The sequence below is a fragment of the Microplitis demolitor genome, chromosome 6, assembly GCF_026212275.2.
Source record: "Microplitis demolitor isolate Queensland-Clemson2020A chromosome 6, iyMicDemo2.1a, whole genome shotgun sequence".
Classification (NCBI taxonomy): Eukaryota; Metazoa; Arthropoda; class Insecta; order Hymenoptera; family Braconidae; genus Microplitis; species Microplitis demolitor.
The window spans coordinates 4,650,956-4,669,192 of record NC_068550.1 but is presented as its reverse complement, the minus strand read 5'-3'; the positions used below and the strand labels follow the sequence as shown (position 1 = coordinate 4,669,192).

Genomic DNA, 18,237 nt, shown 5'->3' with positions numbered 1-18,237 from the left:
ATTTCAGCATAACGACCGCAAAAAAATTTTATTTTTTTTTATGAGACCTGAATAATTCTAAAAAAATTTATTGCAAAGATTAAGTCGCAAAATAGTATCAATCTTTTTATATGAATTTTTGAACACTGTGATCTATGTATCAATTTTTAAACCTCTGAGTAAAAAAAATAAAAAATACAATGATAGTAAACATTTTTATTCATGAAGTCGTGACTTTTTTTTCAAAATATAATAACGCACTATCAAAATACTTTTAATTTATTAAAAAAATAAATAACATGAAATTAGGTCTAAAATATACATTAATATATATATATATATATATATATATATATATATATATATATATATATATTTTTTTTTTAAAATTATTATTTCAGTGAAGTATTTTCATTAACAATTCGAAACTACATCATGAATATATTTAATTGAATAAAAAGTTTTTTTTCTAAAACAATGAATTTAAAAAACGACTAATTAAATTTACAAGGGGTTCGGGCAGTAGGCGCTCTCTGCTCTATTACTTTTTCTATATATTATGAAAAAAAATAATTATAAAAGAATTAGAGCATAAAAAAATTGTTTTATTTTTTTAGCTAAAAAACTTTTTTGCCAAGTAAAATATTACTCCCATTGAGCTTATTATACCCGACTAATTAATGATATTAAAATTATATAAGATAGTTTTATAAAGTTTAAATAGAATTTTTCCACGTTATTTTTCGTATTCACCGGAAAATTTTTATCTATTTTTAGGTATAGAAATGAAAGTTAATTATCATGCCGGATAAAAATTTTAATTACAATATATTTAAGTAACTGAAGTAAAGCTTCGCAAATAATAGTGGATGTCAAATTTTGTGTATGCAAATTATAAGCAAATTTTATGTATACTGTAAAAAATTTTCGAAGTGAACACGGAGTAAATGATTTTTCATTCATTTAATTCCCTCGGAGTGAAATTCTCTTCGGAAGAAATTTATTTCACCATCAAAATTCTGGATCGAAGTGAATGTGGATTGAAAAAAAATTCATATCAATCCAAAATCATTCCACTAAAAAAAAACTCTATTTACTCAATATGCAGAGTAATTTTTTTTTACACTTTGGAACTCTAAGTGACGGAGTGAATTCGGATTTAAACAAAATCTGAGATCACTCCGAATAAACTTCCAATTTTTAGTCTGAGGTATCAGTCAGTCAAAAGTTATACAAAAAAAAAGTTTGCTTTTTGAAGAATGACTACTCTTTTAATTTTCACGCCTGATTTTCCCCCACTCTTTTTTGCTCATGAATCCTCAATGAATTTTAAATTACAAAATAACTACAACTAAATTTTTTTGACCAAATTTCGAAGCTTGGCCATATTGCCCTCAGTGAGTCACCGTGTTCTGATTTCTTTTATATATTTTTGTCAATTATAAAATAGGATATTGAATTTTTATTCCATAATTAATAAATAACATTTTTTAATTCATTATAATATAAAAAATTGAATTAAATTCCAGACAGGTCAAATAAAATTTAAAAGCAATCTGTAAATGGTCTATTCAGAATTGACCTAAAAATACTTGGCAAACTCAACTCATCAATGATGCATGACAAATGTAAATCCACTGAAATTCAGCAGACTCTATATGACATTTAGTATCGATATCAAAAGCTTTGCCATCGGTAATTAAAAAAATGGTATTAAAATTTTTCATACTATCGAGTATTTGAAATAATTTCAAGTGCGATGTACATATTTAAGCTGTGTAAAATAAATGAAACATATTATTTTGGTAACTAGAGATCGAAAACAAACACTTGTAAGGGACTCTTGCAGTTATGGATCAATGTATTCCTCGGATATGAGCATCGATTGGGTCATATTGGGCGCATTGAACCTCGCGAGTAGCCGATTGATCAGCTATTTGGAAATCGTTTGCGAAAAGAGAGACAGGTAGTGCTGATAAATAGACAAAGAGAGAAAGAGAATGAGAATGTGAGAGAATCAAAGAGAAATAGATATATGGAGAGAATGATTTTGCGAGAGCCAAATGGCGGGCACTCGAAATATGATCGAGTGAACGTGGCCTCAATGCTTCTATTTTAATTCCCAATATTCATTGGAGAGGAAGAGAGGTTACTCGTGTTCACGGATCGACGATTCTCACCCTGGAACCATCATTGCAAGTCGATAATCACGTAATCGGTTTGGGGGTACAAATTAAAATAAAAAAGTATAAATTCAAATCGATAAAATAAAAAATATATTTTCAATTGTATCCATTATGAGATAAATTATTACTCAGAGTTTATGGAAAGTTTGTTGAGGTAAAATAGATAATACTAAAAAATTTATCTCATTTTTATTTGTAATTAAATTTTTAATTTATTTTAATGAAGTGAAATAAATTGGGAGTAAACTTTAAGTGAATACGGATTTTATTTCAATCAAAATCTACTCCATCATTTGGACTTCCAGTGTTTTGAAGAAAAATTACTCTGCATATGGAGTAAATAAAGATGTTTTTTTTTTTTAGAAAGTGGTATGGATTTTTTTTTTTTCAATCTGCATTTATTCTAATCCGAAATTTTATGGTTGAAGTAAATTCCCTTCGGAGTAACTTTGACTCCAAGGGAATTAAATTAATTTAAAAAAATCATTCATATTCACTCGGGATTTAATTCGCGTTCGCTCCGAAAATTTTTTACGGTCTAAATATTTCCGTAGGCTTCAATTAGCGAAACAGCTTTTAATAAATCATTCAATGATGAATTAATGGATAAATACTATTGATATTTACATTAAAAATATTGTAGATTATAAAGGATTTTATGTCTTTAATGTCTATTTGGTAACGACAAAGTTTCATCTATTTGTCGCAAATCCGGTCTCTACCACAAATAAATGATCTGTTTGAGGCAAGCAATGATAGTATTTGAATTATCGATAATATATTTGATCGTCGCACGTAAATGTTTAAAGAAAAGCTCTAACTAAACCAGTTTATTTGAGACAAATAGTTTGATTTTCCAGTGTACAGAAATTTTTTCTACAGGAATATGGGAAAAGTTTTCATATTTTTACCCGGGGTATCATTAAAATATATAAGAATCCAAAAGTACTGGGTTCGATTCCCATTTAAGATAAAGATTTATCTTTGAAATTTTTGATCCATTTTATTTTTGACATTTATAAAAAATTTAAATATTTAAATAAATTATTTGTGTCAATATTAATTCATTAAAAAAATAAAATGTATATAAAAATCGTCAAGATTTAAAATTATTGAAATTAAATAAAATTTATTCAAAAACGGAATCCTTAAGGAGTCTATTAAATCAAGTGTTTCTATAAATAATTTTATTCATTCGTATTTAATATGAATAAAATGAACGTTAGGATGGGAATTATAAAGAAGTTAATTTAAAAACGGAAAAGGCTCGATATCGATCCTACTTGCAGCTCGTTATTCCTTCGGCGTGTTTCTCAACGAATCCGGAAGCGGTCATGGAGGTTTTCAAAAACGCGACTACGTTATAAAAAAATTTTCCGAAGAAAAAAAACGTAATATTTAAAATAAAAAATCTAATGTAGAAAAAAAAAGTCGTTGAAAGTATACTCTGACTACTTTGTAGAGCTTTAAAAAGTTTCTTACGAGGAACTGCGTTATTAGTTACTCTATCATAGTGCTAACTTTGAAAAACTCTGCGTCGTGAATATTATCCACTCCCATACAAACTACCTATCAGCTATTTTGTAATTTTATTTTTAACTTGTTGTTTATATTTATTATTATTATATTTTTATACTTTCTTATATAGGATGCTACGATCTTACTTAGCTGCATTCTCAAAGGTCGTAACCAATTCTTAGCAATAAACGTGAGACAGCCGACAAAGAAGCAGCGCAAAAAGAATTTAAAAATGTAGAGGGCGGTTTATGGAATTTAATCGAAAATTTTTCACGAGACCACGTATCTTGGAAATGAACAATATTTTTCATAAAATTTATATTATTAAAAATAAAAAAATTTTTAATTACATTTTTATTACTTTTTAATTTTAAAGAAATTCATTAATATTAAATTATATCATTCTGAAGTTAACAGACAATTAAAAATTTTTGAATTTTTTTTTTTAAACTATTTATTGCAAAAAAAAAAAGTCTAAAAATATGCACATGTAGAAAATTTAAAAAACTACAGGTGCATTTTTTTCAAAAATTTTTTTTTTGTAATCAACTGGTTGAAAAAGGAATTCAAAAATTTTTAATTGTCTGTTAACTGTAGTATCATAATTATACTCGATTTATGATTTTAAAATGTTTAAATGTAAATTTATTTATTTTGGTAAGGTTGTTTTTCAACTGGCTAACAATAGTGAATATGTACTGATAATCAAGCTCCAAAAATGAAAGAGAAATTGAATAAAACAATGTTTTATTCGAGTGATAAAAAACTAAAATATAAAACAATACGTGTGTGCTCTTCAATTTATTTTAATAGACAATCAATAGAAATGGTGTGTAGGTAAAAGCTTGTGTACGTGACTGTTTCGACTACAAACGATTAATTTTTGTACGTGTCTCTATTGACGCCTATTGTGGTAAATAAAAAAAAAAAAAAAAGTTTTAAGAGCTGAATTTAACATGAAATTTTATGTATTTACAATATAAATAAATTTTGTTTTTAATAGGATTATTTATGGCCACAACAAAGATTATTTTAAAATTTATGCATCACTTCCAGTAAATTTGTATAAATAATCACATATTGAGCAACTGAAAACACTATTTTTGATATTTGAATTTTAATTTGAATTTATTGAGATTTAAATTTATCTATATAGAATATTTATACTATTTTTCATACATTCAATTCATGAGTGATTTTATTAACTATTCGTTCATATCTAACGAGTTCGAACATAAAAGCTCAATACACAAAATTTTATGAATTGAAAATCGGACTTTTCAAATTTAAGCTTTTATTTTCAAAAAAGCCATCGAATGTTAATTTTTTTTACTCATAATTTCAATTACCGTATGTTAATCTCATAAATTTTCACATAAGTTGAATAAAAAATTAAAACAAAAAAGAATTAATGGGTATCCTGTCTATAACTGAATTCTGTTATTAAATATTAAGACCCGTTGATTTCGTAACGTTCATATCGATATCAAATTTCATGACAGTGAAAATTTTAGTAGTCATTAAACTTTCATTGAATATATGAGACGATCAAACAAATCAATTTGTTGAGTATTTTAACTAGAAAAAATTTGTTGAGCCAAAAAATTTTTCTTTACCACAAGAAAATTTTTCTTTTCCATTCATAATGCGAAAAAATTTTTGGGACGTCATAATTTTTTGTGTCAAGAAATCCTTTTTTTCTGAGCACATCTATTGGAAAACTCACTATTATTTAAATCAGACTTTCAAATTTCTAAATACTACTAACAAGTTCAAAATCAACACATCCTTTAAGTTATTAAAATTACTTTTTATAAGTCAAAGTATTTTGTAAAACGGCAGCTATATGTCTATAAATCAGATCTAAATGCTTCGTATTTGAGTTATGCAATTTTTATCCTAAAAAAAAATAATATTTCTATTATATAAATTTGAATAATATATATGTTTATATAATGTTGTTTCAAAACTAAAGGATATTTAAGTGAAATTCCGGAGAAAGGAAGAAACTAATATATATATAAATATAAATATATATATATATAAATTATCATTAAAAGAACATATAATACACAAATTGAATAATAATTAGATAATCACCATTAATATAATGCAGAAATGATAAATTTACAGGAAATTTACACCGGAAGCTTTTGAAAGCATTGTCCTTTCCATTCTCTCCTCTTATTTCCTTTTATTCTAACTATTGCATTGCGGCCAAGGGTTTATATTATTAACACAATACACAAAGCTGCAATGCAAAGAAGAAGCTTTCTACTTCTCTTCGTAGCTTTGTCGTTGGTGCTACACTATTTCGCAAAGCATTGTTATCATCGTTATCATAATCATCTACCGCTCAAGACCAGAAAAAAAGATGAAGCGTAAGAGAGACGGGAAAATAAAGTAAAAAGATTGAACTTAAAAAAATTATAATAAAATACATTCAGGAGTAATAAAAAAAATATGTGAAATCGAAACGTTCACGAATAACCTCAGGCAATGCTGCGGTAAAGAGATGTTCTTTTTTTTGCACGGAAGAAATTCTAGGATACTTTGAATGTGAAGTTAGACACCATTAGCAGACTGAAAATTCCCATAAAATCTCTTTATATTTTTTTATACGATTTTTTATCTAACGATGTTTGATTTCTGCTTACTCTGACCACCAAATCACGTTCTACCGTTGAATTATTTGAATTTTTCTCTTAAGATTCACTGAATATTCATCGTTTAAGAAAGAATGAAATTTCAAAAACTATTCAATTATAAAAAAAATTCTTTTTATTAAAATTAACGCCAAGACTTTTTTTTCAAGATGAATATATTAATTTAAATTCATGAGCTAGTTTTAATAAAAAATTATACGAATTGTTCTTTTCTTTTTTTTTTCTTATGTACATTTCAATTTTTTATTCTTTTTAAAATTCATGTCTTTTATTATTCAATTCAAACTAATCAGCACTGATTTTTATGGACTTTTATTTGTATAAAAAAAATTTTACTTTTATTAGATACGTAATTACGGTATGTGCAGATAAACCATGATTAGTTAACATTAAAAATAACGGCTGGATGCCAATTATTTAATGATCTCAATTACGTTAATTTTTTTTAAAGGACATAAAAAAAAAAAAGAAGATACTGAAGTCAGCCGAAATCTAATAATTTTTGGATTATTTTTTTAGCGGTAAATTATGAAAAAAAAATATTTGAAAAAATTGCACCTATAGTTTTTTAAATTTTCTACATGTGCATATTTTCAGTTTTATTTTTTTTGTAATTGATTTGTTAAGAAATAAATCCGAATATTTTTAATTATCTGCTAACTTTAAAATCATAAAAATAAACTGTTTGTAGAAAAATGGTAATCATGGTGGACACTATTATCTTCACAAGTGACAGCAATATAAGCCACTTTATATGAATACATATATATATTATAAAAGCTTATTTAAATTCAACCCAGATACTATAAGTCTATATTAATTCCATAAGTCTAATTTGCTTATAATTCTTTATGTAACGTAAAGGTCAAAATTACAATAATTCAATTCCTCATAAAATTTATTTTAAAACCCATACGAAAAAAATATGGGATTTATCCTGACGAAATTGTATACATACGACACATAAAAATATATCATATATCAAATTTCGCCAAAATAATTCCGGATCTCTATAAATATTTTTGTCCGATTTCGGATTTAAAAAATTTTTAAAGCAATGGCGAGAGGCCCGGATTGTCCTTTGACATCTACTGTCTCCATGGACAATTTTAAAAAAATTTGAATTTATAAATTTGGTGTTATTTATAAATTTAATTAAATTCCAGCTCAATGAATTTGAATTCAAAGAAAAAAATAATAAAGCATAATTTTTTAAAAATGTTATTTGAAATATGATAGTTTTTAATTGGTAAATCAGTGAACTTGATCTTTGTATCAGAGAGTTAAAAATCAATGAGTCACTGAATGGAAATGAATGACGAGATAGGATAGAGTTAAAAGAGAAGTAAACAAAGAATAAAATAGAGAAATGACAGTAAAATAAGCTTTGAGTTGATTTGAATTGAAGCGTAAACGCTATACTCGTTTCCACGTCCTACAATCTCTCGTCCTCTTTTGCTCACTGTACTACTGATATATTTTCATTTTTCCCAATTTCTCTTTTGCAATCTCTCACCATGTCACCTTTTTTCTTTACTACTGTTCCCCTGTATCGTTAGTACTTTTGCTTTATTTATTTATTTTCATTTTATCAACATATATATTAGCTATTTTTATTTTATAAAACTGAAAAGCTACCCGTAGGGTGTACGTACTTTTATTGAGTACCGAAAAGCCTCGAGCAACGAACTTTAATTAGTTGAAACTCATCGACGACTCGTCGTCTTTCTAGTCGTTTGCTAGTATAGTCTACGAAATATAGACTACAGACTACAGACTACAGACTAGTGCAAATAAAAAGGTGAATTCTATGTAATCGTTCACGTCGACCTCACTCTAGTCCACTGATAAATTCTCCGTTCGATTCCAATACCACATCTTTCTTCACAACTTTTTGTCTCGACAAAGTCCGAGATTAACTGCCCCGAACTACACTTGTGTTAATTAACTATTCCCAATTAAAAACTTTTTTATTTTTTCATCTACTTCAATAACTTCTATAAAAAATATTAATTTTGATGAATCTAGTTGCTGTTATTGACCAAACTATTTAATTTTTAAAAATATATGAAAATACAAATTTTCTAGTAAATTTAATTCTCTAAGAAAATTAATTTTATGAATTTGCTGCGAGTATTGTACAATATTTTCAAAAATAAACGAAACTGAAAAGAAATAAATAGTGAACTTATAAAATTTAAGACGTCAAATTTAAGACGTCAAATTTTGACAGAATTATTTTTTGATATACAATAAAATTTTAGTATAGAGATAAAAAAAAATTTTGATTTTTATAAAAATGCTCTAATATATATTAGGGGTGTAAATAATTTGTATTTAGAAATTATTTGTATCAAATCGAATGGTTATTTTTACGAATTTTGCAAGAGAGCCAAAAAAAGTAGAAAAGTCAAATTTTCAAACTTAAAAAAATTTTCTAAGCTTGAAAGTATAGTAGATATTCTCGTTTATGATAATTATCAAAGTGTCGCCGCTAACAAGGTCTCAATTTTTCAAAGTATCGGTATTTTTTTTTTTTTTTTTTTAAGGCCATTTTTGAGCGAGAATTTTTACAACTAAAAAATTTAAAACCAAAGTCTATTTAGCGCCAAAAATATTTATTACGATTACTCACAGGAAATGCACAAAAAAAAATTTTTCAAAAATGAGAAATTAGGAAATTTGCTACTGAGAACGACAATATTAAAATTCAAAATAAATAATTTTAAAAATCCAAACTCTTATGAAAATTCACAAATAATCCAAAAACTGGTAAATGATTAAAACTTTGATGAAATTTGATATTTGACTTCAAACGCTACCTACACCCCCCTAATTTATGAATTAATAATCAGAATCATAATTAAAAATAAATGACTATTATGGTGATTAATAGATTTCGCATAAAATAATGAAATTTATTACACCCTATTTTATAAAAAATTACGCATAAATACATGGGCAAAAATATTTGCACGGTCTATCGCTCGTTTTCAGGCTTACTCCCGACAAGTTAAAAACATCAAACGTTTCGCGATTCCACACGGCTGTACGCACGTCCATTAATGCTAGCAAGGGTGTATGTACTGGCAACACATAACAGTGATGTGATGGTACAGTTAAAACTGTATGTAGTATAGGGAAAACGAAGGAATACAGGAGAGATCAATTCACGTCGACTCTATATATTTGTATGCACACGTAAATTATTTATAAACATATGAATAAAAATAAAAAATATATTGATTTTTAAAATGAACCTTTGTTTCGTTTGTATACTAAGGGTTGTTTTGTTTAAACTCGGAAATGAAATTCATTATAAATATTTAAATGACCTAAATTTTTTATCACCTTCAACGTCAATTTACGTATAAATTAAATTTTATATTTTTAAATTTTTATACATATTAAAATTTAGTTTTATCAAAGGGTAATTGGAAAATGAAAAATTAAAATACTTTTTAAATAACTGAAATAAAAATTCAATTAATTTAAAAGTTTTTTATTTAACTCGAAATAAATATTTCATTCATGTCATTTAATTTAAAATTTTATTGATATAAATAAAAATGTATTTCAAGATAAAATATTTTATTTAAATTCAATTTTATTATTTGTTAATATTTTATTGCTCAAAGGCAAATTTAATTGTTGAAAATATTTTTTTTATAAAGTAAAAAAAAAATTCATAGCAATAAAAAATAAAATTTAATGGCTATTTTCTCAGTCGTCTATTTATAATTTTCATATAATAATAAAACTTGTTTCGTACACAAATATCCTTGTTTTATTACCGACACGTGTACTTGTCGGTGAGATAGACGAGCGCAATGCATTAGTAGGAAAAGAATTGAAGTCTTTTCTTTAGATTAAGCCCGTGAAAGTGCGGGAAAAGTGAGCTAGTGGTAGAGGTCTACTACAATGAAACGTAAAACATCCAGGTACGGTAGTATTGTATATAAACTAAGGTATATAAAGTATAGTAAGCCGAGGGGTGGTAGTTTATAAACAACAAGAGACAAGAGAAAAGAGAAAATAAAAAAAATAAACCCGCGGAAAGTCGTAAAAATAGTAAGAGAAGGGGTAGTATAAGGCGCGAGAGCAAAAGTCTCTGAAAAAGAGAAAAGCGTGAAAGTACTTGCACTCTCTTTCATTTTACTTCTATTCTCTCTACCCAAATGTCTTGACAGTTTCTTCAACACACTTGGTCTTGCTCATTCGCTTATTATTCCCTATTATATACATTTTTTAAAAACTGCGTAAATATATATGCGTTTACAAATTAACGCAGTCAAATTATTATTTCATTTATTTTATTTTATTTTTTTTTTTATTTCAAGAGTCGGGTTTTCAAACTTTTAATTACTCCTCTGAGAGCGTATCCTTACAACATATACGTATTATTATTATTATTATTTTTTTTTTTATTCTACTTATTACTATTCTTATTATTTTATTATTCGTTTTCTCAACTTTTTGTATGCATTTTAATGTCGTCTTATTTCTGGTTTTATGTCCCTTATGTACACCTCTAACTATACTGGATTTCAATTCCCTGAGAAAGAGACTTCCGGCTTTAATGCAAGGGAAATGTAATCTTGATACTTCCTCTTGGGATTAATATAGTCTGATGATTTTTAAGAGTTTAAGTTTAACTAAGAATGAGAGAAAAGTTTACGTATATATATTATATTTATAATAATATCGTTAAAACTTTTCTTATGTCAGTTGTTAGCTTATATGTATTCGATTATTAACATATCTAATGGTCTGACATTTTAAATCGAACTGGTTTATTTTTTATATATTTTTCTATGGATTTATGTTAATTTTTTTTTTTAAATTGAAGTAGAGTTGTAACTTTAAAAAATTTTTTTATTCGTCATTAATTTATTGATTTTTTGTTGAGGATTTGACAGCCTGTCAATTTAAGTAACGTCAATTATGAGGTAATGGCAAATATTTTTATATAAAAAATTAATTGGATATGTAAATTTTATAAGTAAACCGGATAATTAATCAATTTAATTTTTGATTGAATGACGTTCGTTTGATTGACGGATCATTATGATCAAACTAACATCTATGAAACTTAAATTTAATGATGTGAATTACTTTTGGTGTCGTGGGGTAACGAGGCGAATAGCGGGTCAGCTAAAGGAATTTTGAAGTTTTAATCAAAAATTTAATTGTAAAGTAGTAGCGCTAAATTTAAAAAAAAATTTATTACGTGTAAAAATATATGAGAAATTTGAAAAAAATTATTTGAAGTATGCGAAAATTAGTAATAGTAAGAAAAAATATTATTTGAGAAATATCGTAACAATTTCACGGATCGAAAAATTGAACCTCAATTTTAACTGCAAATTTAGGCTGCAAATAAACGTATTTTTGAATCTCATTTGAACCTTTATGTCAATTAAAAATTTTAATTAATAAAAAACAAAAAATTAAAAAATAAACTCACGATTAAATTATTTAAATTTGAATAAAATTTTTAAGAGCTGATTGAAAATTTTTGTGGCCCATATTGCCCTAACACTTCCGTATTGCCGGTAGTATAGCCGAAAAAAAAATTTTGTTCCTCAGAGTCCCGTTTTACCCCTAAAATTTTATTATGTAAATTCCCTCCCCCCACTTACTCCTTTTTCTTTTATTTAAAAACAATTAAATAGACAAACAGTTGAATTGAATATTTATTTAATAAATGAAAAGTTTGCTAACAAAAAAATGATAAAATTGGTTATTAAAATATTCCTGTAGACAATAGACCAAATGAATAATCAAATACCAATAAAAAGTTATTGATTTAATTCAATTCACTTCAACTTATTTCAATTGAAAAGTATTAAAAAATTTTGGATAAAATAAAAATTTCATGAAAATTGTACGGTTTGTTTAACATTTTTAGTGCTTATATACCGTGCATTGAATTCCGTCGTATACATACATATGTCGTGTACATATATATATAAGTAACATATATACTAGATTTTACCGCACTGACAATTTTAAATTTACAGAGCGCTCTTGTGTAAATTTACCAAATTTTTTTTTACGTATGAATATAAATCAATAAAACTCACGCTGTGTATGTGCTTTAATAGTTGTTTTCTCAAGCTCAATTTAAACCCGTATGAAGATTTATACTTCTTTATCTTTTTTTATTTTTTTTCAATATAAATTTAATGTCGAGCATGAAAATAATAAAATGTCATCTACTACAAAATATTGAAAAACGTACTATTATTTTTGCAAGTTCATTGAATTTAATGTGTTAACAAATTTTTTAACATGGCCGCCATTTTTAATACTGATATACAAAAAAAAAACTGCTGTCTCATGATATGGAATGTAATTAAGAAATTACACATTAATAAACAATCAATAGTAATTAATTTTTCAATGGTCCATAATAGGAACATCTACCTAAGATTTTCATTTTTCATAAGGACACTTTTAAAATTTTTCCTCCAAGAAAAGTTTGCAAATAATGTTGCTCAAATTTTTTTCCCGAATCAAAAATCTAATTACAAGAAGCATACCAGGGCTCAACAAACCTCTAAAATCTAACGATCCTCGGTCTAATTTATTAAAAGTTTCGATTTAGTTGTGGGAAAAATTTAGACAAAGCCTCCATTTACTGTACAAGGACAAAAGAGACAGTTCCGTTCACTCGCTTGCGTGGAAAAATGAAAATATACGAATTCCGCTAAATTTAAAGCAAATAAGTTGAAGTTATTAACAAGTTCAAATCCGTCAGAAGTCTAGATTGAAGACATACTGCTATATTACCGTTTACTTGACGTTCATTTTTATTTAATGGTCAGTCAATCTATATATACATACATATATATACACATATACACTGCTAAAAATTTTCCTTTAAATTGGAAATCAAATTACTGAGTTATTAATGAGTTAAAATCAATCAGAAATATGAAATATAAGTATCAATATAAATTGACTTATTTATATACTTTATTTTTACATAACTTTAAATTTCCAATTCATAAATGTCATAAAAATAAAAATCACTCATTTTATTTTATTTCATTTAAATAATTTTTTTTTTATTGCCCATAAGTCAATTAATTTTAAATAATATTTATTTTAAAGCTGATGCTTATTTTAAAAACCTAAATTTTAATTGCAATTTTTTTTTTCATGTGTACTTAGTTTTTAAATACGAGAAAATTCATATCGAGACTTTGATAAACTCTCAATTATCAAAAACTAATTAAGGTTTTTTAAAAAAAAGTTAGAACTGTATTTTAAAAATTTTTGAATTTAAATCCGACTCAATATTTTGATAATCACATAAAACATATATTTTTAAATAATCACATATATTTTCATTAAAGATTACGTTTTAATTTTTAAAATTGTCAACAAATCGATAGTCATGTAAAGTTAATAAATTTTATTAAAATTCCATGAGAATTATTCTCGAAAATCTAAAAAAAATGTTGACTTCAATGCTATTTAAATTACGTATTGGAATAGCGTAATTTCAAACAAGTTATCATGTATTTACTGAATAACAAAGAATAACTAAACAAAATAAAAAAACAATGACAACAAATACTGAAAATAAATAAAGATAAAGAGAAAATCTTATAACGTTGGTGTATGTCTCAGATCTTGTCATATTTATGTACAATAAATATGCGTAGAAAAGAGTTGGAAGTTGTTTCTTTTCATATACTTGTATATATATTTTATATTTTATATATCCGTTATGTGAATACGGTTAAATACATCCATTTTTTTCCCAACGGGTATCGTGAGTCATATTTAAAATTTTTATTCGCAGAAAATGTTCCCTGGAGTAGAACCCGAGCATGTGAACCAAAACCAACGAGTTTATTTATAAATTTATATTTTTGAAAGGTTCAAATAATTTATTTATTTTGCTATTATAAATTTGCCTTCATCATGTTTGTTTAGGCTCGTCTATTTAGTCTTTCTATTTTATATGAATTTAACAAGAGGTTAAAGAAATGCTAATGATATGAATTAATTATTATATTCAAATGAGTGAATTTAATGTTTGCGTATAATTTTTTATTTTATTTTTTTTTTTTTTGACTGAGATTGTGCAACCGTTTTATGAGAAATGGAGAGAAAAATTGAGGATGTGTGTTCACTGTTAGACAAGTTTAAGTGTTTGAAGATGAAGGAGGTCAGACCATCACGAGATTGTGTGGACTGAGGCAATGTTACGAGGATTATAGGTGGATAAATATTTACGCACTTGACATCCTTGTACCGAGAGTGACTAGCCCTCAAATATCCCACATTATACTTTTAATGTACACACAATATAAAAAGCCTATTTTATGTTATTTTATTACGAAATAAATTGAATGTCAACAAAATTGTTAATTTAAAATCTTATGGTTCATTGTTCGGTATTATTGTTTTTAACCAGAATGTTTACTATTCGTCGCGTAAATCATTGAATTTAAATAATTAATTGTTTTTTTTTGGTAAATTTAACTTTTCAAAAATTTACATTTGAACTTAAATTTTTATAAATTAATTTTACTACAATTGAAATAATAATTTCAAAAAAAAATTTCATATAAAATTTTTTATTAATTTTATTATTAAAATGGGGTATTCAGAAATTTTTTTGAAAACTTTTATTTTTTTAAGTAGTTTATGATTATATGTTATTATATATTGCAAAAACAATAATTTATATTCAAGGTGACCAAAAACTTCTAATAAATATACGACTACTAAAATAAAAAAACTCGACACAAAAACGACTCATGTAAGAAAAATTTCTTGAAAAAATGTTTTGAAAAAATGAATAAAAGTTAACTTGTAAATTTGAGACAATTTCGAATTTTGAGTGTCATTTTTGGAACTTCAAAAAAATTCAAGAGTTTAAAATCGAGTTTCAGAAGTTAAGAATTTTATTAAGAGTTATGAAGTTCACTCTTATGATATTTTTGCAACGAATTTTATTACAAACTCGAGCTGAAAAAATTGACAAAAATTTGTTGTAATAAACAGAAGATAATAAATTTTCAGAAAAATCAAAAATTGAAAGCTACACAATCGTCAAATTGGAAATGGAATGTCCCATAAAAATAATCCAATCTGCTTATAAGCAATTTTTGTCTCACTCATTCTACAAAGCAAGATTTCAATTTACGTGAGAGTAAGTAGAGCGTCCGAAATTGCTTATAACCAGATTGCACAATACATGAACACATAAAAATCAAAAGTAGGTCACAAGTCAATTTAATTAAATAAAAACAAATAGTATTTTTATTTTAAATATGAGCACAAAAAAATGTATATTGCAGTAATAAAAAATATTAAATAATTTTTAATAACAAAAATGTATGCATTGAAAATGTATTGAATAACATGATTTTAATCCACAGTAGAATTCATATTTAAATAATTTAAAAATAAAACGAATCTTTCTGCATAACGAATAAAAGAGGTAATAAAACATGAGTTAATAAAATATTTTTTTGCGAACCCTTTTGTCGATAATTTATTTAAGAGAAAAAATGGCGAAAAATGAATACACGGTCTCGAGACATCAACTCTTCATAATTGGCGCCAAAAAAAATTTTTTTAAAAAAATAAAAATAGAATAAATATTTTGTCTATTGTAGTGCATACTATACATTTGATGATAAAAGGACGCGCGTCTTCCACAATGAACTGCAAGGCCCATTATACTCGTCGAATCGGAAAAGCACAAAGCTCAGAAGTCAAAGTTGAGTGGGAGTAAGAAAGATACGACATAATAAAATAAAAGAATAATAAAAAGTATATAATAAAAGGAAATAAAGAAAGAAATGTAAGAGAAAAGTATATAACGTCGAAAGGTACAAAGAATAAAAAAATTTTCGAAAGAAATATATAACAGAACATGGAACTATAACTGGAACTGGAGAAACTCCAGTAGCTACGGAAATACGAATCCAACCCTCTGCCAGGTCACGCGCTTCCGGTATAAAGTCTATATCTACAGATAAGTTTAATATATATCTATATATATGTTACAGCCTATGTATATAAATATATAAATAGATATAACAACATGTGATATGATTTAAAGTACACTCTTAAAATCAATAGGTTTGAATTTATCATCTTGAAATAAAAAAAAAAATAATAAAAAAACTTTTTAAACATCAATTGCATCAAGAAAAGATTTTCTAATTAATCAAGCACTTACTTGATTAATTAAATGAATTAATTGCAATAATTTAAAGATTATTTAAACTTCGATAACTGAAAGTTTTTATAGACTTATTTACTCTCCACTTGTTGATCCGTTCCATAAAATAATTACGAAGCTTTTAAAATAATAAGATTTTAAATTTATTTTTCTTGTATTAAAAAAAATTTAATTTTTGAAATATCAATATAGGTTTTTTTTTTTTTCTTTCTTTCTTTAGAGAAAAAAGAGTTGTAAAATTGGTTAGTGTTACATAAAATTAGTTAAAAGTTTTTTAAGTTTGCAAGTGCAAGGGTCAGTCAATGGTAACGATTGTTCGCGTGAGATTTGTGTGGTTAGTGAAATGAGAGAAAATAAATAAATAAAAAAATTATTTAAATGATTATGATCTGAAACTCGACACGCTCTTATAACACTACACCTATACTTTTAGTTCCGACGTTTGAGCTGTCACGTGTCGACGATTAGGGCAACACGTAAATTACTAATTCCTCAAGAATTAAATGTTTAAAAAATACACTTGTCCTTGTTCTCAGTGACTATTTACTGCTTATTTTATTGCTACATATATATGTGTGGTGTTAATACCTTGCAGTGAATTTTTTTGAATTTTACAGGTCATAAATATTAAATAATTGTTGTGCCTAAATATATTTGTTTATTGTTTTGCCTTTTTTTGGTAACCTAGAATGTATGAAGACTTCAGGTTTTTTATTTTTGGAATTACTTTTTATAAAGAGTTTATTTTTAATGCTGGTTTTTTTATAATCTTTCAGTAACTCGCAATCATTTTTTACGATACCTGCATTGAAAGTTCAATTTCCTGCCCTGCTTACCGAGAAAAAGTCGTAGTGTTCTCTTGTGAAAAAACACCCGATAACGCATGCGCCATTTTTTCGGTAATCAGAGTCAAAAATTTAAACTTTCTGGTGTAGAACTCAGTTATTTAAATCCGTCATTGAATTTTACAGAATTTGTCAACGGCCATATCACGCTGATATAAACACCAGTTCTCGTCCGATCACTGAAGTTAAGCAGCATTGAGCATGGTTAGTACTTGGATGGGTGACCGCTTGGGAACACCATGTGCTGTTGTCACTTTTTTTTATGTTTGTTTTATAAAAATTTTATGTTCAATATTAAATTCATTAATCGGCAGGAAATTAGTCTATTTCGAGTGGTTTCAAGCATTAAAACCCCCAGTATCAATATGCGGGTAACGTGAAAAATATAGTACGTGGCACGGAAATACGATTTTAGATCGGGTGATAGTCAACTTCACCCTTATTTGAAATCACCTTCATCCTTTGCCACGCAATATACTATTATTAGAGATCATAATTTAAGGATTTAAAAATAGTTTTGATTATACTGTGACGTAAAAGAATTTATAAAAATTTTTTACTGTCTAATCCAATGGTTTTTGGAAAAATGCATTTATTTCAATGAACGAAAATTTTAATTTTGGATCACTAGTTTCTATTTTTAGATAATTTCTTAACAAATAGATTATAAATTAGTAAAAAAAAAAAAGTACAAAAAACAGTAAATAGAATGCTGATAATTTTTCTGACAGAAATTTTCCCAATTGTTAATTTATATATTTGAGTAATTATATTTTTCACTATTTTTATTACTAATTAGTATTGATAATAATAATAATCAGATTATA

At 25.9% G+C, this 18,237-nt stretch overlaps 1 protein-coding gene and 1 non-coding gene across 2 annotated transcripts in view; one reads left to right on the top strand and one right to left on the bottom strand.

The window, feature by feature from the left end:
• LOC103573916 (E3 ubiquitin-protein ligase MYCBP2) overlaps positions 1–18,237 on the bottom strand; it is a 168,852-nt gene that overhangs the window by 125,513 nt on the left and 25,102 nt on the right. The gene's annotated exons all lie outside the window — the stretch shown is intronic.
• LOC128668158 (5S ribosomal RNA) lies at positions 17,542–17,663 on the top strand. The gene has a single exon (XR_008403924.1). It is a non-coding gene; the product is annotated as a 5S ribosomal RNA (ribosomal RNA).